This window comes from Bombus huntii, unplaced genomic scaffold (assembly GCF_024542735.1).
Source record: "Bombus huntii isolate Logan2020A unplaced genomic scaffold, iyBomHunt1.1 ctg00000073.1, whole genome shotgun sequence".
NCBI lineage: Eukaryota > Metazoa > Arthropoda > Insecta > Hymenoptera > Apidae > Bombus > Bombus huntii.
In genome coordinates, this window is record NW_026099331.1 from 529,834 (window position 1) to 552,997 (window position 23,164).

The 23,164-nt window shown below is 34.9% G+C and overlaps 1 pseudogene; it reads left to right on the forward strand.

The window, feature by feature from the left end:
* The first annotated feature begins 948 nt into the window (after positions 1-948).
* On the forward strand, positions 949-23,163 carry LOC126876383 (carcinine transporter-like; annotated as a pseudogene).
* Position 23,164: the final 1 nt, after the last annotated feature.

Here is a 23,164-nt window from a genome sequence, read left to right on the forward strand (position 1 = left end):
AATTAATATTAAAAGTCGAATAAATTAACGAGCCCCATTAGATAAATTCGTTCATTTCGTCGATAATGGAACGATTATTTCAAATTGTTTCATCGTTCGACTTTGAAAACCACTCAAGGAACTATCAGTTACACGATATCTGACTAACGCTTCGACGGATGGATAATCAACATTTAATTCACATGATCATTGTTTTTCCAGTTCACATATCATTAGCCGAATTCAATACCACGGTAAACCTGCGATACTAAAAATTACGTAATAATTTCTATTTTATAATCATTCTTTCCTACCTGGAAGAAATCGATCTTTCGTATATCATAAATCCCAATGTACGCAGCAAAGCAACTTAGAATTATACTTTTTTCTTTTCCTTGCTAAACAATTCATACTCAATTAATATTCCTGATCAATTAACCAGCCTAGCTGTCTGCTTATTATTGTATCTCTTCCAATCTGTACTATACTATACAAACAACACTGTAAATTACCATACGTAACATGGTGAAACACAGGAAATTCACAAATTCTCACTCCAAATACTCCGCAACTGCACCTCGTAATATCACTCAAATTTCCATGAGTCACCAACAGGCGAATTAAGTTAGTTAACCAAACACAGTTTGGGGAAACATATCAAACCATGCAACAACGTCGCAACGTTCTCGGCAGGTACACTCACCTGCGCGTCACCAGTTTATGTCTCTCGCTTTCCGGTCGCGTATACGTGTCGCGACAAAGCGACGAGGGAGAAGGAAGATTGCGATGGTAGTGAGAAGAGCGAGAAGGGAAAAAAGCGTGCAAACGAGTCACGAGAAAACCCAACGGTCGCGGTGAAGCAGGAGAAGCGGCTCTTTGGAATCGTAAAATCCCCGCAGTTCTCCAGTGACGTCTTCGACTTCGGCGTTGCTGTCGACGGGACGATCCACGGGAACCAAAGTCATCGTCCAATAGCCGCACACACGACGCTGGTGGGGCTCCGCTTTCGTTTGCACACGCTATAAAGCCCCGCTAATTGTCCACGCGGCGAACAGTCGGTGCGTGCCCCCTTTTAAACGACGATGTAGCGCGGCGTCCGAAAAATCGAGGATCCGTGCACCCAAGATCATTGTGACGATCGAGATCGAGCACGTGTCCTGGACTTGGATCACAGGATCACGAGAGTCGTTGCGATCCGCGATTTTTTTTGTTATTTTTCCAATTTCCGTTTTATCCTGTTGAAACAGTGAAAAGACATCCGGAAGAAGAAGAAGAAAAGAGTAAAGTTTGTTCGAAATCGACTTATCGAGTCGGACAAAAGTGAAGAAGCTAGATTTCATTTTATTTCTGTGACTTCTGCAGAGAGTTTCTCGTTTTAGAAACAAAACCACGACGAGATTTGTGATACGCCGAGTGAAGTTTCGCGTTGCTCTCGAACGATCGTGGAAAAGGTAAACGTTTGTTTGCACCGATCATTCGTATCGATGTGTCGCGTGAGACTTGAATTTTGGTACAGTGGTTCGTCGTGAAAGTATTTGAACGCTGGTCGTAAAAGGCTTTGGTGCATAATGTATGTTATCTGTTACACGAAACATTATGAAGCATATCGGGAAAAACTTGTTCGATATAACCGTACCTGTGTTATCTTAGCCGTGTCTCATTACGGTGATAATTAAACTTCAAAATGTTTCGCCTAACACACATATTATAATATCTACTATATCCATAAAGGACTTCTATAAGTATTTCAGCATTTAGCATAGATAACTTACGTATCTTTATTGTATGCGTTACATAAAATATTTAAAAATTTCTTTAGTATCGGAATGAGACATGACTATTGTAGGTCAGTCAAATTTTTAGTCAATCTGAAAACTCATATAGGAACTACTGTGATATTCATTGATCGCGAACATAATACACATGATATATTTACAAAATGTTTGCACAAATATTCAGATATTTTCACGTAAGCTACTGTATATTTGCTATTTCGCGAAGAAGGAAAAAGAATGAAGTTCTTTCATTGCTCCAATCGTGTTTTATCTTTCATTAACACTTGCGTCGATAACCTACTTAGATGACCAAATTTCCCTCGTTGAAGATAACAACTAAAAGTTTGGTATTTGCTCCGATCAAGTTACATACATACCATTTCTTCGTAATTAATCGGTCTCTTTACTTCTTCTCACTTTCACGACCAATTTAATTAAAATCCGAGCCAATGACTGCTATAACACTGCTATAATATAATAATATATGGCTCTTAAGATTGGAAGTTTCGTTAAGTATCACGATATAATGGTGGTCCGTTAATTGATCGAGATTTTGATTTGTTAAATAAACAATTTTGTCCTTATTAGTTCTTTAAAATGTCTTCGTGATGTGACAGTCAGTGTATTTGTGCTGACCCTTAATATACTGATGTGCAGTGACTTTCACGTCTACATTTATTTAGTTCAGATATTTTACTAATTATTAGAAACATACTGCAGACAATGTAGTAGAGCCTCTCTTTTCTGAAATAATAGGAAGACGAAATTTCATTTATCCAAATACAGTTTAAGAGTAATCGACAGATTCTTTAAATATTTATGAATCCATAATCAGATAATTTTTTCAACGTAAATAACTACACAGAGTTACGTTCTTTATCGTACTTCGAATCATCGAAGTTCTTCTACGAGTGCCACGAGTGCTTCGGCATGAGAAGATATCTTTTCATTAGCTTTTTCGTCTGCTGTTTTCATTTATATAAAATCGCCATTATTATCGTCTACGTGAAACATTTCATTACATCAGAATACTTACGGCTTTTCTACCGTTGCCAACATCCGAGGAATCTACGTGCTTTGAAGAATTTTCAATTATGTTTTTCTTCCTTTAATGTCTGTGATTCTGGCTTCTCCAATATCGTGTATTTTTGCTAATTTTGTTGCGCTTACATCACTTTCCAGTTTTCTCGTTTACATCGTATTTTCCTGCGATAGTTAGAACGCTTCCTAGTTTCATACCAAATTCGTATAATCACAATTCAATGAATCAAATCAAGGAAAGAGTACATTGTGTATGAACACTGACGACATACGTATGTACATATTTGAAACGGAAAAGGGCATTCGTTACGAAGAAATATTGTGTTTGGATAATAGAACGTTCGGATATTAGGCTATTTGGATAATACCGTGATATACATTTGCTACATCCATTTCGGTGTACCAATTAGGAATAAAAACATTAAAAAAACAAGTTGAAATGATTTACACAAGAAATAGAAAAATTACCACGGTATCTTAGAATGTTTTAGTATATTACGTACATCATTTTGCTTCTTTTGTTTATTTTTTCAGTAAGTGAAACACAGCGTCTGTGCCAGAATAACTAAGAGTAAGTTAGACGTTTCTGAGAAACTGTGACTAACTCCGAGTACAACATACGATAGAATGGTAATAATAGTGAAACTTATATACTAGGTAAACATTTCTAGTAGGCACTATTATGACAAAAATATAACAGTACAAAGTAACTTAGGAGTAACAGAATCATAAAGTTCTTTAAGGACCCTTTGTGAAGAAACGTCGATGATGGCATAAATATTGGTATGCTGAGAGTTGAAGGATAGACGTCTATAGAATTTTGATAGTATCTGTCAGATATCTGTATCTCGTTGAAGATCAACAGCATCGGAGATTTCCTAGAACTCTGGCTCATTTAACAGCTAATTATTTTAAAGAAGGTTAGACAGAAGAAATATGATAAATCCATTTATGTTGATTTTCTAATTATAGCGTTACTTGATGATTAAGTATAAAGTTGAAGAGGAATAAACTTACTAGATCAAAGTCCTTTAAAGCTTGCTTATTCTTTCGAAGATAACTAACAAATCCGCAAAACTTTGTAGAAAGCTGTTTAATCACAAAGTTAAATAGATCTTTGAAATAGAAAATTTTCCAGCTGTGTATTCAATCTTAACGCTAGAAACTAGCAAATCAGACAAAATCACTGACATCGGATTTGTTGTTTTTGGAATTTCTAAAAATATACAAGTGTTTTCGATAGCATCACTTAGTGTTCATCGATAGTGTTCACTTTTATTGGAACAGAAACGCGACTATATATACTTATCCATTATCGTGATATTTATCGAGACTATGTATAACATATTTAGATGGGTATCAAAAGGTCGGACGTTTTAATGATAAAATTATGTTTTTCTAAAGAACGTAAACTTAGAAAACTGCCTTCTTCTCTATGAACTTGGTATGTTTAAATGCCACGATCGACTAACAAAGCACTGTACTACAAAATACCAATCGGTGCCGATCAGTGAGAGGTAAACTCACTATTCTAGAACAGGTGGTCAAACACTGCAATTAAGCAACAAGAATAGGACAACCGTGACTCATATAGTCTTTCAGAAGCCAAAATGATTAACTCTTTGTACACTAGTTCTTGCGCATTATCCTGGCACACGGCGTAAGCGTTCAATTTTTCTAGAAGAGAAATTACTTCCATAAGCTCAATTTGTCGCAAAAAAGAACGCCGTAAACAATCATAAATTCCAAGATGAATAAGAAAAAAATAATTCCAATGTTGTCGCTGGACCATGGACTTTTATCATATAAAGCGATAATTAATCTAACTTACTCATTGTGTATTACAACAAATTTTTATTTCATTCGTTGCTTATTATGCAAAAGCTTATTCGCGTTAAATATGGTAGAACTCGATTAATTAATCGAACTTTTACCGATTTGAAGCACTCACTTGAACGTGAGCTCGTATCACGCGAAAAATGATGAGTAGCGAAGAAAATTGGTGAACTCTTGTTATATGAATTCCAATCGATCCATATAAATTGTCCGTCAGGAAAATCAGATAATTGGGATTGCAATCTTAAATAAAATGTCTGTTTCTATCGACTACAATAAGTGTTTTAATGTATCATATTAAGAAACAATTAACTCGATAACGCCATTATAAATAAATAAATAGAACGATAATTCCTCGAAAACGATGGTATTCCAATATTAATAACAGATTTCTTTCCTTTCTTTTCTTCGTTTTGCCTTACGACCAAGAAGAACACCAATCAATAGGAAGACTTACGGTTGGAAGTGAAACCAAACGATCGTTCCACTTTGTATTGTTACGAGTCTGTAAGTTTGACTTTGTAGTTTGTGCGAGTTCCGCGAGATCAAAACGCTATGCTGTATCTCGTGTGCATCGAATGAATTTCAATGGCTCGATCGCGATCACGATCGCTTTCCCTGATCGATTCGAAGGCGAGAAAACTGGCCCCGCAGGGAAAAATCACGTATGCAAACTATATGTATCCATGCTAGCCATGATCGCTCTTATTAATTAGTTCTGGGATGTAATAGTTGTTCAAGGTGCGCACTTTTGTGTAACCGGTTACCGAGAACGTTTGACACTCGAGTTATGACGATCGTTACGAGCCTCCATTTTCATTGGTGCGTCGGTGGACGAGTTATTGCTACTCTGCTATGCGTTTTCAATCGGGAAAGGTCGGTTTTGAAGCTGTGTTCAATATTCACGCGTAGCTTTTGCTGGAGCATACGTTTCTCATTAATTTCACGGATCGATTACTTTGGGGAGGTTTCTTACATTTTTTAATCGTAAAATTATTGGTTGTAAGATTTTTTTGATATACCATATTCTAAGGGATCTCGCTTTTTTAATGTTGTAACAATTTTCTAGAAATTGCAATGTAATTCTTAATCGAATTTTTGAGCCAGAATTATTTAAAATCATTATATCTAGCAATGCACGAGAAATATCGCAATACTTGTTTCATATAAGTTATTATATATACACACAGACAAATTATTTACATGCACAAATATCGCTTGCATTTTTTTGTCAGAATAAGGACGGTACCTGATGGGAAAATTCGTATTAATTTAGGTGGTCCTGGCTTAACGTTAGGGATAAACACGTGTTCGTTTTATTGCACGCTTTACGCACAATCCGGAAATCAATGCTAACTTAGTCGATCGTTGTTCAAAGCGAACAATTTATCACAACTGACTAGTTGCTACGTAGGAATGTGTTTATTCAGTATTTTTGTTAAGGAAAATGTATTTTTAGTGTTGTATACTTCATGTATATACAGATGCAGCTACGACTCGGATAATTACTGATTAATGATAGCAATCTGCTATAATTGACTAATACTTACTATAATACGTTTACCTATTTTGCATACAATTTCTTTTATCTTTTTTTTTTTTTTTTTTTACTATGAGCAAATGGTGTTGGATCGAACGCATTATGTATCTTTTTCAAATTTTCTTATTTTATATTTTATATTTTTATTTTATAGCTTCCTTGAAAATTCTATGAAAATTAGGATTTTTAATGATTCGAAGATTAGAAAATTCGAAGATCGTGAGATTAGAAGATTCGAAAATTTAGACTGAACAATTTGGAGATTTGCAACCTTGTGAATTAAAAGATCCAGAATTTGTTAGACTTATTAAAAAATGGTGTATTCAAAAATAGCATATTCTCTTTCGAAGACATTTTTCTCAATTTATCCTATTGGAAAGTACAAACTTCATATATCACTTGAATCTCGATTAGAATCTCAATTAAAGTAGTCATCATTCCACATAATCATTATCGCCAAAAATGCCATTCAATTTGTGGTAGAAAAATTCTTTTCTCGTGTCCATCGACATACCGTTGTAACGTAAAGTGCGTTACAGTATACGCGAAATAATTTATGCAAATGTTACCAAGACCCTAGAAAATAACAGTTATGTCACGGACTGGTCACTTCCGGTTCTCTCGTCATTAATACTCTTTGTTTTATCTAAGTTCGTGGTAATCGCAACGAACATTAATTACACAGAACCGTAATAAATAACCATCTACACTTATGAAACATCTATGTATGGACTATTAATCGAACGCGATCATCTCGTAGATTTCGTTAAAGATCAAATCTAACCGCAATTATCTTACAAAAAATGTCATTAAATTAATAATATTTTAAACGAACTTAATTCTACGAGAAATTTCATTGAACGCTAGTAAATTAACGATATTTAAATAATAAATAATATTTCATCAAATAAAGAAATAATTAATCAATTAAAACTTGCAGGAACGATTTTATAATCGATTTAATCATCGATCTATTTTCGAAATGATTTGCAAGATTGAGATCTGAATCGTGTAAATTGCACGGTGTAAATATCATATCGTGTTGTACGATGGTTGAAAAAAAGCGAGTTTGTGCAAAAGGGGATTTCTCTTTGGGGTATGAAAGGTTTCTTAGAAGACGAAGGTGGTTGGGAAAGAGTTTAATTGGCGGAAAATTAAGGATTCAATTATCAAAGGGAGCAAAAGCTTTCGCGCGTATATTTTATATTGAAAATGATTGCTCTTGATTCAACGTTTATAACGTTAGCCTTCGTGAAGTAAAAGTAAAATGGCGTTCGCTAACGGTGTCGAATTTTTTCTTAACGATTCTAGTTGAATAATATCACGAATTTGTCGGGATTATTGTAACAATAATTTTACTTACTTGTTTTAATTATCCAGTAATTAACTGTAGTAATCGTTCACTGATAGAATCAAATTTTTATCGAAAATTTTATTTAAACAAGATTCAAAGATTAATACAAATTACTATGGAGCTACAATAATTTCGTTTACTTCTTTCATAAGCACACAATCTTTACGATAAATATCTTCCTTGATAATTTTATTTATGTAATACCTACTTGGATTTTTTAATAATTAACTATAATTGCTTTTTTATTGGTGCTTGTTTCTTAACTGAATAATCTTTAAAAAAAAAAGGCAACAATCGTGTGACATTCTGCACAGTGTCAAAATAAGCAGGAACCGGAGGTATGGTGCTCTATTATTTAAAATTTTCATTAATTGTCTTTAGAATTAATTATTATTTACACATTACGCACGATACATTTTGTGTATTTCATGATCATTTCTTCTAAACAAACTCTTCTATTCCAATGACAATTTACATCTGATTACATTACATTTTTATTTAACAATCCTCACGTCTCAAAAATATTATCTTCCTATTTGCAAAAAGGATCTAATAAGAAGCAAATTATTTAAAGGACACTCCAGTTAGAACGTACAAGTGACAGCAATAAGCCTTCGATAGTATCCTCCTTTTTGCAATAACCTTGCAAAAATGTTCAAGGATCTTTCCTTTTCTCTTCCTCTCTAGCAAATTCAAATCACTTTTTCCAGTACACTCTGTATCACCTTGAATTAGCCTTTACCTAAGATTATATCGTGTCAAAAAGTAGCATGGCAATATATCTAGACAATACAAACATCTACTTCCTTTCATCTCGACTTTAGATTTCATCTTCTTCATCTTGATTTCAACAATGTCGTTCACCTCACCTTGAACCCGTTTAAGAAAATTTAGCGAAGAAGAGATTTCTCCGCTTAATAAGAGAAACATCATAACACGTTGATAAACATGAGAAATTATCCGGCTAAATGTAACGAAGAGATAGACATAAGAGAACTTGCTACTAAAACAACAGTCGCTCACGTGAAAGTACTCGGGCACTTAAACAAACCTTTGGTGATTTTTATACGAGACACTTTGAGATTTCATTGACACTGAAGTGAGACACGATCGTCGTAATTACATTGAGAAAATTTGAAACAGATCTAAACGTGTATATAGAAATTTCATATATTTATTGGAAACATATATTATTGTTATTTTATATATAAAAATTACCAGAGTATTTGAGCAGTCAATTATTCGCTAAATTAATAAGAATAATAAGCCACGATGTACGTAGTAAAATCATCATCATGTGTTATATACATATTAATTTTTCATTTAACATATATATTTGCGAAATATATATACATTGTCTCATGTATATATATCTTCAATATACAATCTCAGATTGATTCCAAATTTTACTATTATAATCTCGATAATCGTATCTCGTTAGAGTGCTAACGAAATTATAGAACGTTTCGTGATATGAAAGTGTTCGAGTACTTCCGTGAGCCACTGTATATCATAAGATCGATCACCTTGATCGTTTATCGATCTGTATTCCTAAAACACATAAAAAGGTATGAACGCATTGCAACACGAATTTATTCGGCGACCTAATAAGACCCCATTCACCTTGAACTTAGTTTCCTCGTAACGTGTAATTTGAGTTAAGTAGGTGATCGAGGATCATTGATTCGCAGATATCGAGATAATGACAGTCATGGTGGAGTCCGTAAAAGCCGAGGAGGGCGAACGTCCGAAGATCGAAACCTTCGACGACATACTACCGTACGTTGGCGAGGCCAGCCGCTACCAATGGTTCCTTTTCATCATGCTCCTTCACCTTCGTCTACGCGTTCCTCTACTTCACGCATTTCTTCATCACGCTATTGCCAGCTGAACACTGGTGTACCGTTCCGGAACTCGAACGATGGAACCTCACAGACAAACAAAAGTAAGTGACACTTCATGTGCAATTTGTCTTATTTGAATTATTGAGTTATACGTAACGAACGATCCTACATAGTTTCTTTATGTTCGAATTTACCCTGTTACGCGATAGACATTTTCAGCTCGGGCAGATCGAAATGGTCAATAATCATGTTGATCGTATAACAAATCAATACATGTTTTCATTAAAGACGTTCCTTTCGATGTCTAGAATTAACCACCTTCTATAGGAGACAATTTATATGCATATGTACATATCTGTTCAAGTCACGTGCACGTAGTTTAAACCAGGCTTCTTGAAAGCCTGTTTGTTTTCCATGCAGGTCGCAATAAATATTCTCGACGACAGAATCTTCCACTTGCACGGAGATTTCCATTTTCTCAGCTGTGATAGCGTATCGCATCGCGACAATTTGTTTCTTTAAAACCACAATATAATATCTGATAACTTGCACGAAACAACTGTGTTTATTGAATCAGGAAAACCCAAGTATCGCGTTGTATATGTAAATGCATATGTAAATATCGTGTCGTACGGGAGTGGGGGAGATACCTGTAACCAGTTTGCGACGAGATAAAAATAGTTGGAAATCGCGATTCCATAGTTATACTATTATCAACGTCTTTTTCACGTGTTCTATTTCAAGAACGTAAGGAATTACTTGTGAAAGGATAGGAAGTCTGGATGGCACGATTCCAACGAATCGTGTTACCATTCTTGACGACGCATGCGAGATCTGGTTTTCTACGATGCGTCAACGAGGAAAATCGTTCGTTACGCTTGTTTTCCATTGAATCACCCTGGCCAAGGCGAAACTATCGCTTTGTAGATCGACGATTTCTTAGCGTTCCGGGGGCCCGCCGGAAACCAGTTTGGTCGACGACCTCCGGCAGATTCTAGACGTTCACGTGTTCCGCGAACTGATCGGCTAGGAAATTCTTTTTCGTTTCGCATAATTTCTCGAATCTCCCCGCGTACCGTTTATTTGTCTGGAAATAGACTCACCGATACGTGCAGCGATCGGTAATTAAATCCCAACACAATTCGAATGCCTCGGAGTGCAACAGATACGGGACGATCGTCCTTCCAGCTCTTGCCTTTGTTCCTATTTTTACGGTCATTGTCTCTTTTCCTCTTTTATATTTTGTGCTTTTGTTTTCCTGTTGTTTTATTTTTTCACCTTTCCCATTTTTGATTTTTTTTTTTTTTTGAAAAAGCAGATTTATAAATAATAAATAGGCCGCGGATTTTTATGCGAATTTTATTTTTACAGAAAATTTAAAAATGCGAAAATGTAAACACTATTAAAGATAATGTGTTATTACTGTTACTGATATCGTCGTTATTCTTTATTAGAGAAATTATTATAGATTTTTATATTGTTATGTATATTACTTTTGTCACATTTTTTATTTAAACAGGATTCGAATTAAGTTTCAAGGAATTGGACCAATTTAAGATTAGGATTAAAAACTATGCACTTTTGAGTAGAAATTTCATCTTAGTTTTCCAATTTCTCTCCCTCTCTCTACCATTTGCTGTCATTTTTCCTTGGTTATTTAAAAAAAGATAAGAAAATCAAAGGAAAATTAGTATTCTTAAAAATACTTCTTGCAAATTTCATCATCGTTAATGTAACGTATTCTTGTTTTATGTAGGATTGCACTATCGATCCCTCCAGCGTCGAGTGAGGAATTGCTGGCGGAAGGTGCGACTTCGTTTTCGCGATGTAACATGTACAATGTGAACTATACCGACATATTGGAGAGTGGTATCAGAGAGGCAGACCCATCCTGGCCAATAAAACCATGCCAATATGGATGGACCTTTAATCACACGATGATACCATACAAATCTATAGCTGTCGAGGTAAAATCACAAGAGAAAATTATATTCTTTATATAAAGTAACTTCAAACACCGATTAACAAATTTTTATTTAAATTAAAACTGTTGGAACCGTCGTTCTATAAATATTTACGGTCTTTCATAAAGCTGCTGACGATAGCATATAATGCAGTCATTATAAAAGAAGTCCTTGTTGGTTGCACGAACTTAGACGTAGGTGTAATTACTTGTTATGCTGTTTGCATCTTAACAGAGCTCGTTTATAACGGAACATAAAATTAACCTTGTCATCCTTAATTATTTGTACGTCTCGGCGTATTAAATCACGAACATGAATCCGTTTATATAATATCGCATAAATCGAAAAGTGAAAGTTACAACTGTACAATAGACAGATATTTCGAATTGAACGTATAAATACGCACTTGGTAACTTCTTACGACTCAAGACATTTTTATCGAATATTTATTGTTATTATTATTATTTCTGTAGTAACTTGTGGATTCTTAGAGTAAGTGATAAGTGATGATGGTAGAGTTTAAAGTTTGATGTATTTTAATGAGTGATATTCGATAACAAAAGGACAGACTACGATATCGTCGCAAGCCGACTCACACTCCGTATCCGCTCAACTCGCACTCTGCTTCTCGACTGCCTCTCTGGCCGTTGTAGCACTCTATTGTCTATTGCTGGGCCCACCGCACACGTGTTCTACAGACGCTCGTAGCCAGGGTCACGTAGGTCTTTTCGGCAAAGCTATTTACCTGAAGGACTCGGTAATGCATTGATGGAACCGACAGCGCCTCGGCTCTCGCGACATTGTCTGTAGTTAGCTCGACATTTCCTAGGCCCTTCTTCCCGATACTACATTTCTAATTTCTATTTCTGCTATTTTATTACTAAAAAAGTCCTACTTAAATCGGGAGATACTATCTTCTACTTAACAAATTTATATTCCTTCCACTATGACAAATTCTCTAATCATATCCAAGAATTATGCAAACTACCTCTACTATTTTATTACTAAAAATATTACCAAAAGACTACAATTAACTAACCTACGACTCAGGTTTTCAATTCTGATGATATTAAAAAACTACGGAATTTATTACTCGTCCTTTCGTCGTCTTCCTTATTCTCTTCACCTTCTATCGATTTTCTAACCACGCGGTGTTTTTTCATAACTAGCCGCAATTATAAAGCATCCCCCTTTTCTGTTTCAGCTGGAATGAGTATGCGACCACGCATTCCTTGGCTCAGCAGCACAATCGGCCTTCTTCGTCGGCAGCATTCTTGGAGGCTTAATATTCGGTTACATAGCCGACCATTGTGGCAGAATTCCAGCGTTGGTTGCGTGCAACGCGGTTGGTTTCATCGCGTCTGTCGGCACTGCGTTTTGCAACAGCTTCTGGAGCTTCTGTCTGGCGAGATTAGTCGTCGGTACCTCGTTCGATAACTGCTTCAACGTGCTTTTCATTATCGGTGAGTCATCGAGAAAATTATAAGAGAGAAAAAGCTGTTGAGAATAGGAAAACTATAATTTATGACCTAATAATGAGGCGCCGGTATCGGTCCCGTTTTACGTAACGATTAACTATTTATGACGTGTTTGAATAAATGTTTATTGCCCTATGTCGGTTTGTTTTTTCTTAAGTCAAATTTTTATTCGAATTTTACGATATCAATTTTAAGATATTTAATGGTAAATGATTTTACTGAAACTTTATATTTTGGAATTATATCTCGTAATTTGAAATTTGTTGTGTAATTGTATATCTAGTTTGGTATTAAAATTACATGTGTCTAGGGATACTTTAAGATATTTTATTTTAAACGACAGGATACTTAATTCTGTATACTTTTCTGGTATGAAATTGTATCTTTCGAGTGACCTATTTCCCTATGGAGAATAATCTTCGGTTATACCACGATTACTGAGGCACTCTCCGTTCGATATTGAGATGAAAGCAGTGTTCCTTTTAAAATTCTTTTTAATTCAAAACGATCTTACATTGTCGATGTTAATGATTTATAAAATCTACAAATAAGTCTGAATATTTGAAATTAGATTGGTAAAAAACGAAGAAAGGACAAACCTAAAGGAAATAAGGAAACAATATTATTATATCAAATGAAGAAACGAAATTGACGAAACATTTGGGAAGATTTCTATAACGATGTAATACAATAACGATATCACGAATTATTCTTTCAGTGATCGAATATGTCGGTCCGAAATATCGAACTCTGGTAGCGAACATGTCGTTTGGACTTTATTTCGCGGCAGCCTCGAGTCTTTTGCCTTGGATCGCATATTGGATCTCAAATTGGAGGATCCTCAGCATGGTCACCGCGTGTCCTATGGTGGTTGCGTTTGTAGGACCATGGATTGTTCCTGAAAGTGCACGGTAGTTTAATTCCAATTTCTTTTTCATTATAAAAATATAATACAAAGAAATTTCGTAAGTAAATTAGTATACGATAGTATAGTAGACATTTAATCTTACCTCGTCCTTTGGATTATTTTTGTATCTTCGTATCATCGGAAAATTCTTTAAAAATAATCCTCAAAGAAATATAAGAAATTTCTTTTACGTTAAAGTTTCTCTTAAAACATCAAAAGTCCTTTGAGACCGGACCATAAAAATTCCAAAATTATAGCTGAATTAAATTGGGTAATATTTTATCCAGCAATACATACTATCTTGGGATCGGTTATTACATCGATTCCTCTGTCTCGTAAATAAAACATAATAAAACATCTCAAGGTCAACATCTTTCTCTCGATAAGCCATCACATTTTTAGCTGTGCAAAATAAATGATTGATGCGTAACTAGACAGCTCTATTCAAATTTGCACAAAAAGTTTGTCGATACAAAAGGTTGGTGAAAGTGATGATTTTGAAAATTTCTTACAGGCTTTTATAACGTTTGCGTATTTCATATACTTCCGTAGTTGGTACATAACCAGTGGCAGGGTGGACAAAGCGATCGAGATGCTGAAAAACTTCGCTAAAGTGAACGGTAAAGAGGTGAAGCAAGAAATATTCGACGAATTTGAGAAAAGTTGCAAGGCGATGAATGAGAAGGATCAATCGCATAATCAATACACTGTCCTACATCTCTTCAAGCTGCCACGACTTGGTCGTATCACTATCATGCTCATCATTTATTGGTAAGTTAACCTTTCCAACATCAATCGAACAAACTACACAGCTAGAACTTTTTACTTGTAAATTCTCAGCAATGATTACAATATTATTTTAGAAAAAACTAAGACACCAGAGAAACTTATAATCATATACGAAAAGATATACAGGGTGGTTGGTAACTGATGGTACAAGCGGAAAGGGGGTGATTCTACGCGAAAAAAGAAGTCGAAGATATAGAATAAAAATTTTTTGTTTGAGGTTTTGTTTTCGAGAAAATCGACTTTGAATTTTCGCTCGGAAAAATTAAAAAAAAATTCTATTCTATATGTCGGGCCTAGCCACGTGTGATGTTGCCTCGGAGGTGTCGATACAATGGGACATACGTTGTATTAATAATCAAACTTCAGGCAGAAACTGCCTAGCAACGGCGTTTGGAACCTTCTCGATGCTTCCAAACGGGTATAGAAAACAAATGCAATCGTACAGCGAGAAAAATTCCACGAGGCTGGCATTCGTGTGATTGCTTTGGAGAGTGATACATCGAGCATTTTCAACAATCGTATTTTGCGCCTAAGATTAGTTTACGTTTAGTGAAGAGTTATCCCGTTGACTGTGGATTCGTTTGAACCCAAAGACATTGTTAATAGTGTTCATTAAACTTATTATTCATACAATTTATTATTCACTAATTTTATCATTCGTTAAACTTATTATTCATTAGACTTATTATTTGTTAAGCTTTGTGATAGTCCTGTATATACGTGTAAATATAATCTCGGCTTTGTGGAACAATGGCTAATTCACGTGAAGAGTTGTTACAAAATTCTAACCATAACCCGACATATATTTTCGACTTCTTTTTTCGCGTACAACACCCGCTTTCCGCTTGTATCACCAGTTACCAACCACCCTGTAGATAGGAAAGGTATTCAATTTTATACTTCCTTTACGTTTCTTATATTTTCTTTGTTTTTAATACTATGATAATTCTGAATCTTCCTGCATTTCCTAAAATAAAATTAACTAAGAATATGTTCTTAACTCTCAGCCTCACGATATTCCAATTATATTACACCGTTAATTCAACCAAGTTACCAATCAGCCTCGACGCTACTTCCCTGTCTTTATAAAACCAGTATTAAAATAGACACAAATTACCATAAACTAGATACAAACTACTCGAATGAACATTAAGAGAGTATATGGGGCATTTTATGTGGGTCATTAAGAATCTGCTTAAGTATATAATTAGCATCGATAAACGTCAAACGCGAGGGAACGAGTATGCGAAGGATTAATAAACGATCTTGAAGTCCAGCGTGATTTATGTATGACTCGGCTGATTCTTTTCTAGGTTGCTGATGGTGTGGGTGTTCGACGGCCACGTTTGGAACATGAAACTTCTGGACCCCGACGTTTTCACGTCGTTCTCTTTAGCGTCCCTCACGGAACTTCCGGCCGCTGTTCTACTCGCCCTTTTCCTCGACAGATGGGGCAGACGATGGATGGGTTTCGCATCGATGTTCCTCTGTGGCATTTTCTCCTTCGTTGCCATCGCTACCCCCTCTGGTAACATTTTTTCTTTTTTTTTTTTTTTTTTATTTCTTGATAAATGACTTGTCAATCGATATTATTCAATAAAATAGCAGGAACGTGTGAATAGCAGTGAGAAAGCGGGGGTGAATTTTATAGAAAAAATCCGATTTTATCGATCGACGGTCGTTTTAAAAAGCGCTTTTCTGAAGCTTCTCCAGTGAAAGCTTTGGGAGATTGAGAAATGAAAGCTCGTGCTTGATGCAAGAATAATGTTTTTGTTAGATAGTAAGGAGATAAGCGGTAGCGTTAGGGGATATCCGCGTTTTCAAGGACATTAAGGAGTGGAAAATAGACATTTTTTAATCCGTATTTAGAATAGAACGTTGCAGTTATAAAACAATTTACTATTTTTATTTCCTCATCTTGCAACAAAACTTTCCTTCGAATTCTCTTTTATCGTTTATAGACAACAGACTTGAACGACATAATAATATAGACCCGTATTATTTAAAATCATATTATAGAGAATTTACAATTATACAATCCGGTCATTTTACTTAGTATTAATAATAATCGAATCTTATAAAATCTTTTTATACAAATATTCCTCTTCTCTTCTTTTCTTTTTCTTTTTCGCCTTTAAATCCTATTCCATTAACGATTGACATTTATTTCTCAACGTCACATACTCGACAGGGATGACATTTAATTTTTAATTGGACCATGCGCGCATCGGGCGTATGTATCGTGCGTGGAATGCGGCGATCGTGGCATTTACATATTTCTCAACTTATTCAAGGTTCGACAACGGTTGCCATGGCGATTATAGCGCGTCTTGGGGTGAATATCGCCGCGAATATTGGTTTCCAATATGCAGCGGAAATGCCGCCGACTGTGGTGAGAGCTCAGGGCGTGTTTTTAATCCATATCATCGGTTATATCGCCCACATTTTGGGACCTTACATTATTTATCTGATAAGTGAATCGAAATTTTTGTTAACGACATCGTATTTCTACGATCCGAAAATTACTCAACCTCTTTTTTAATTTACGACTAATATTATTTGTTATTGAAATACGTTTTTTTAAGTTGGTTTAATTTGTAGAAAAATTATGTTCCTTGTCGGCCATGGATTCTTCTTGTGATCTTACGAATCACGGAAACAAGATGGATTTTCGATATATTTTCCTTCGTTTCGTTTTTTTGCGAAGGAAATGTAACTTTTCTATTGTCTGTAATTATTTACAGGTTTGCGATACTACACTATAGCTTCGTTTCTAAATGAAACGAATGTTTACAAAATCTCGTTATACAGGTAACATCAATGATCCTTTGTATATTGACAACTTCTTCAAATTCTGTCTTTAACCAATATTCTTTATTAATATTTAAAAGAATATTAAGTATACAGAAAATACGAAGAGGAATATTTGCGAGGACACTCTTGATTAATGTGTAAGTTATTCTGTTTTGAATTATAAATTTACATCAAAGTATACTACTATTTGTGTAATGTTATTACTGAAAATGAACTTATGGAAGTATCCATTTATTTCCCGAAAATCGAAGGGAAATTAAGGAATTAGCGGAAAGCGGAATTAATCGCTATTACTTCTAAAAGAGGTATAAAGGGAAGCGTATAAAAGGGAGAATATTTTTCGTTTAATTTAGGTTGACATTGATCCATCTTTACCGCTGGTTGCCCTCGGTTTGCTGTCTTTTGGACACGCCTTCCTGACCCTTGGCTTGCCAGAAACGTTGAACCAGGAATTACCAGAAACCCTACAGGAGGGTAACGACTTCGGCAAGGAACAAAGTTTCTGGTGGGTTCCGTGTATATCCTCGTAAGTATAGATTCTATAATATTCTTCCTCCGCCTTATGTCAATATAAATTTACTAATAATCGTTTATTTCAATTTGACAGGAGCAAAATGCTGAAAAAATCTTATAGAAAGAAGAAAGGCCTTTCAAATCCAGCGTTTACTGGCAGTGTTCAAAAAATGGATTGTACTAGGTTATAGTGGTTAGATTTGGCGACGGCGCGAAACTTGCCAGTAGGGTAAAACTTACCAGTGGCATGAAACTTGTCAATGGCATGAAACTTGTCAATGACATGAAACTTGTCAGTGACATGAAATTGCCAGTGGCGTGAAACTTGCCAAATTTGTTGTAAATATAGTTATTAAACGTGTGCGTGTGATGTTAGATGTTAAGATATTACGAACGTATTGAGATTGGAGAGCTATTGAGAGAAACTAGGAGGAAGTATCGATTATTGCAGTGAAAGAGACAAGAATCGTCAAATTACACAAAGTATACGTTTAAGCAATTAATTGACGCTTCATCGACGAAGTAGCTTTGTTGCACACAAGATAATTTTCTTTAAAGTGTATCTTTTTTCAATTGGAATGACTGTATAAAAATGTGAAGAAATTTAAAGAATTCAGAACGCGGCATTTAAAGTACGTTGCGTTCACATATTGCGATGTAATTATTTCGCGTACTATAACGTCGGTAAAGTGTTGGAAATGAGAAACGATTCGAGTATCTTATGTAAATGTACAATTAAATTCAGTATTGGATATACGTATCAAAGGAAACGATATATAAGGAAATAATATACCATAGTATTTATGCATCTTTCGCTTTAAAAATCGAAAAGAAAGATCTATATCTTTTTCTTCTTGCTCTTTTTCTTCTTTTCTCGTTGAAGGAATACTCTAGTTGAATTGATTTAACTATGAAATACCGTGAATAACAAAGGATTGCCACGAGACTCGAAACACAAAAAGAGAGCTGTCTTCGCGCATTGTCAAGCTTTCAACTTGTCTCCTTTATTACGAATCGCCTTTGTATCAATATAGGTGATTCATAAATCGCCGACACTTGAAATGAGAGTTTCGATCGACTTTTAAACCGAAGTGTATTTTGCGTTCGCTCGATCAACGTGGCTTTTTTTCATCATCCATTTATGCATCAACACGTTGAATGCTTTGAAAACTCTGAGATCTCTGTTATTTAATTTAAATATATACATACATATATATATATATATATTATTCTAATGAAACATCAAGATTGAAATTCTTTTATGATATTTTCTTTTTTATGATCTTTCAGTATTAATACGAGAAATATCTCTATTTGATATATTTAGATATAATAAGAATATTACTTCTAATAAGTATCCTTGAATTCGTAATTACTGATCATACATAAAATGGAATGCATTAAAACAATTAATTGCTAAGCGTTCATTAGCTACCATCATACCCAATTGAGATTATAAAATGAAAGTTGTAGGATCTTTTTAAGCAGGAATTTTTTTTAATACAAAGGATATTAACATAATGTTCGACATTCTTCCGAAATTGTTCTGTTTAAATCCAATGGAAAAAGAAGTAAATAATTTATAGAATTATATACAAATTTTAGAAGAAAAATTGATAGATAATGAGTTAATTTTGAAAATGCTCAGTGTTACGACCGTTCGCGGAGAGACGCGGTCGCGAGGAAAACGCGTCAGCGAGAGGCGTAAATTCTCGCTACGATTCGGTGAATCGACGCCGCGAAGTAGTCGTTCCCCTGTTTCGGTTAAGATAACAGAGGTGGTTGAATGAATATGACACAGTATAGTAAGTTATATTTCACCGTTTATTCCACAACTTATAACGAAGGCAGTTACACTGGTGCGTATGTACCAGATGAATGAGTGACTGATCTGCGGGTGTGTCTACCCGCTCGAAGGATGTTGACCGTTCGAAGGATGTAAAATCAGTACCGTCTTGGGAGACGATGATGTGTCGGAGGAAAGCTAAGGATGGGTGTGTCTAGCGCACGGGACCATCGGATTTGTTGGTGCCGATGTTATTTAGGAGAGTGAGGGAATAGGCTTCGTTTCTAATTGGTTAAACGAAGGGTCTCAACCGCCCTCGAGAGAAAGTGGTTAGTGGGAGGACAGTTGCAGCGTACGTGCGAAAAACCAACTTTCCTTAGTTAAGCTGTGGTAGACAATAGTCTCGAGAAATTCCTCGGAAACAGATGTTTGTTTGAAGGACCTTAGCAGGCAAGTGACTCGGGTTTATGACGGATGCTTAAGGCTATTGAGGGTACGCCGTGCGAAAGAGCGGACATCTGGTGTCCGTCTGGCCCGCGGTGTGTGACCTGGGCCAGGCAGAGAGTCGCCCGGCGTAACACTCAGGTTTAAATGTTACTTGAAACAGATCGAAACTCCGTCACGTGTTCAATTAGAAATAGTAAAATTCTGATTCGTGAAGAGACGCGAATATTTCCAATCTCGTTCCTTTAGATCCTCCGACCTGTTCGTCTTAAGCGCACAATCTCCGTTATACCACCTTCAAACAATGATTCTAGCAACTAGAATCATTCGATCGTTAGAATCATTCGCGTGCTTATGAGACTAGCCCCTGCTTTCAGTTACCGATTAAAAAGACATACTATTGTTCGTTGCAAGTATCAGCTATCGTTCCTCAAAACCTGAGATTCTTTGAAATATTCCTACGCTAGAGATTCAACTGTACATAATTGTTCAAGGCTACAAGTTAGTTCGATCCTCGTGATACAATGGATATAATTCGATCGTCTGGAAAATAATTCTGGACGAGAGAATTCTCATTTAACCCTTGACGGTCGATGATTTTGTAAATCACGTACGATATCGTAATCAGGAATGAATTCTTTTATATTTTTAATCTTGAAACTACACAGGGCCAATACATATTAAGCTGAATCGCAAATAAATATTAAGGGAGTCTTAAGGAGTTATAATATCGACATTTCTTATCAATACGATAGTGATATAATAATGTGATATAGTACAGAGTGTTTCGTAACTGATGATTCTTCGTATTTTCGAGAAAATAAATTTTGAATATGTTTCGTGAATGTCGTGTGAACACGAGTTGACAAAGCTTCAGAATTTCATTCTCTCGAACGTCGTACGAAAATCTCTCGTTCTATATTTTCAACAGATCCTTTCACATAGTATTATCCTGTACCACTGGTTATTAACCACATTAACTAACCACTGGTTATCACAGTATCAATTACCAGACACCCTGTATAATACAGAATATTACTTCAAATATCCGTATAATGAAGCATTTCATTTTCTATAATTAATTATAATTAAGTTCGGCTGTTAAGGGTTAATACATTGTAACATAAGTGATCGTTATCGTAGAACTCCTAATTATAGGATGGAGTTAGATTAGACGTATAATGATGAACGAGGATCATCGAGCATTAATGTATTTAATTATAGAGATATTTAGCAGTTTATTTTTGTTCGGGGGATTCGTCGATGTGTGTGCAAATAAAAAGTAGAATTGTTTCTTATATTAAGGTTTATGGAAGTTTTATTCGATGAATCAATCTTATAGACGTGAGTGTATACGCGTATGTATACGTGAGTGATGATTATGAATACTATGAATAGGTTTCTTCAGATTGATTGCGTTGTTATTGGCACAACGACGAACACTGATCGTCATACGATGGTACGATTTGCTTACAATATTCTTTCCTTTCTTTTTTTCTTCTTCCTAAACCATAGAAACAGTCAATTAGAGTTATTTTTTTTAAATGTACGCACAACTCGTTTTAGATAAATAAAAGTCCAGCAGTTGGTGCTGAAGAAATTATAACAATAATTTAAAAAGTCTTCAAGCTTGGATTTTATTAATATTGTACGTTATTTAAAATCGTACAAAAAAATATAACGAATAGATAAATAATCGTTAAAAATACGTGGATAATCGTTCAAAAGATATAAAACTGTTTCTTTTCACAAAGACAAATTATCTAAACGTACTATTTTTTTAAATAAGATTTTGTCCAATATATTCCAGTGAAAAATGTTAAAAACATTAAAGGAATCAAAAATTTATATCTCCCTAATTTATTATTTACGTAATTAATAAATTACGTAATTAATAAATTACGTAATTATTAATTTACGTAACATTTTCGATATTATTCTACGTAATATCTTTGAATATCAAATTAGCACCAACCGCTGAACGATTCGAACGTGCGTAACGCAAGTGAAAATTAGCATTAAAATTATAAAAGCTCTTAAAAGATAATAATAAAAATTATATAGGAACACGATTTCTAAGCTCGCTCTTTTTAGAATTAAGGCTTACAAATTCTTAAACGTAAACGATAAAAATAAAAATTAATGTAGGAGAATAGAAAAATAATATGTTCCGATTTTTTCTCGTACAAAAATCGTCAGACTGATCCGCTTGTAATATTGTTACTTCTAAAAAAACACGAATCCTCCTTCGTGTTTTTTAATTGAATTATTATTAAAAATCAGATAATTATCGTTCACAGGAGTGATAGTGTTGATGTCCATTGAAGTGTGTCTTATGGTAGCAAGGCAACGACCAGAAATGTTGGTCCCTTCCGAATTCTTCGCCTTGCTTGATAGTCTGAGGAAGATTCTGGCCGATAGTTTCCGGCAGGAACAAAACCAGTGCAGCGCCAAAAAAGGACACCGTGCTGATAATGAGCATTGGAAATCCCTCCCAAATTGCAGCCTAATGAACAAATATTAATTTATATGAGCAAAGGTTAAATACCATGAAAATCTGGTCAAAGTATTTCTCATTTAAAAAGTTTCATTAGAAAGTTTCAACCAATATAGTTTCATATCTTAAGTTATTCCATCATTTTTTATTTTAAATTTCAATTTTTTGATTAAAGATCAGTTAAAGAAAAGCGTTGGTTGCAACTTCCAAAACGGGCTTTCTAGAAAGTGAGAAATATTTTGATCAGATTTTTATAATATTTAACTTCTTCAGGAAACAACTTGTTTTAAGATAAGAAAAAAACTATTTTACATTTTCATGAGAAAATTTACATGAGAACTTTTTCATAATTTCTAATAGCGCTTATTGTATCTTTTGGAATAAATTAAAGAGAAGTTGAACGTGGATGTACTTAGCGGTGTTTCAAAAATGTTGTAACAACAATAGTAGTATAAATATTTATTTACCGAGTCAGTGATATATGGCGCCAAAGAGTGTGCAACTATTCCGAAAATATGAATGAAAGATACGCCCTGCGATCTGACTGGCGTGGGCAGAAGTTCTGCTGCATACTGAAGACCAACATTGGCTGCCATGTTCAGA